A 1868-nucleotide genomic window follows, 5' to 3' on the forward strand; every position below is an offset into this window, starting at 1 on the left:
CTACCCCAGCCTCTCTCCAGACCTCTGAACCTGTGACCTCTCTCCAGACCTCTGAACCTGTGACGTCTACCCCAGCCTCTCTCCAGTCCTCTGAACCTGTGGCCTCTACCCCAGCCTCTCTCCAGACCTCTGAACCTGTCGCCTCTACCCCAGCCTCTCTCAAGACCTCTGAACCTGTCGCCTCTACCCCAGCCTCTCTCCAGACCTCTGAACCTGTGACCTCTCTCCAGACCTCTGAACCTGTGGCCTCTACCCCAGCCACACTCCAGACCTCTGAACCTGTGACGTCTACCCCAGCCTCTCTCCAGTCCTCTGAACCTGTGGCCTCTACCCCAGCCTCTCTCCAGACCTCTGAACCTGTCGCCTCTACCCCAGCCTCTCTCAAGACCTCTGAACCTGTCGCCTCTACCCCAGCCTCTCTCCAGACCTCTGAACCTGTGGCCTCTACCCCAGCCTCTCTCCAGACCTCTGAACCTGTGGCCTCTAGCCCAGCCTCTCTCAAGACCTCTGAACCTGTCGCCTCTACCCCAGCCTCTCTCCAGACCTCTGAACCTGTGACCTCTACCCCAGCCTCTCTCCAGACCTCTGAACCTGTGGCCTCTAGCCTCTCTCCAGACCTCTGAACCTGTGGCCTCTAGCCTCTCTCCGGACCTCTACCTTCCTCCATGCTCCTGCTGTTATGAGATGTCAGTGAGTCAACTCCTAACTCCCTGGGGTGGGGGGTGGGGGGTGGGGGCAGCGACTAGTGAGAGAGACCAGGGGGTTAGTAACGTTAGTGAGAGAGACCAGGGGGTTAGTAACATTAGTGAGAGAGACCAGGGGGTTAGTAACATTAGTGAGAGAGACCAGGGGGTTAGTAACATTAGTGAGAGAGATCAGGGGGTTAGTAACATTAGTGAGAGAGACCAGGGGGTTAGTAACATTAGTGAGAGAGACCAGGGGGTTAGTAACATTAGTGAGAGAGACCAGGGGGCTAGTAACATTAGTGAGAGAGACCGGGGTGTTAGTAACATTAGTGAGAGAGACCAGGGGGTTAGTAACATTAGTGAGAGAGACTAGGGGGTTAGTAACATTAGTGAGAGAGACCAGGGGGTTAGTAACATTAGTGAGAGAGACCAGGGGGTTAGTAACATTAGTGAGAGAGACCAGGGGGTTAGTAACATTAGTGAGAGAGACCAGGGGGTTAGTAACATTAGTGAGAGAGACCAGGGGGTTAGTAACATTAGTGAGAGAGACCAGGGGGCTAGTAACATTAGTGAGAGAGACCAGGGGGTTAGTAACATTAGTGAGAGAGACCAGGGGGTTAGTAACATTAGTGAGAGAGACCGCAGGGTTAGTAACGTTAGTGAGAGAGACCGCGGGGTTAGTAACGTTAGTGAGAGAGACCGTGGGGTTACTAACGTTAGCGATGGTTCGGCGCCCAGGTCTCTATCTCTAACCACAACAATTTCTGTTGTCCACAGAATGTTCCAACCATGTCATCTTTATCTCATATGGGATGTTTGTCTATGCGAAGGGAGACACAGTTTCTTACAGAAACTCCGGCTGACAGCACACACACAGGAGCTAATATCATAATTAGAAACAGCTAATAGCATCAGATTAAACCAAAACATTTCTCTAACAGCCATTTTCCTCATAAAGTTAGTGAGAGAGACCAGAGTTGAGTACCTAGAGACATTAGATGATGTATGTGAATGAACAACAGCTGGAGGTTTGGCACATGTACTCTCACACACAACCACAACAGCACAATCCTTTAGGATTACGCCAATGTGAACATAAATACTGTAGTTTACTAGTGTTTTCAGAGCAGCGTGTATTATTATGTGTGGAGATTTCGCCTGAGTCTTTGGCCGCTTGTCGGC

The sequence above is a fragment of the Borostomias antarcticus genome, assembly GCF_949987555.1.
Source record: "Borostomias antarcticus genome assembly, chromosome: 15".
Taxonomy (NCBI): domain Eukaryota; kingdom Metazoa; phylum Chordata; class Actinopteri; order Stomiiformes; family Stomiidae; genus Borostomias; species Borostomias antarcticus.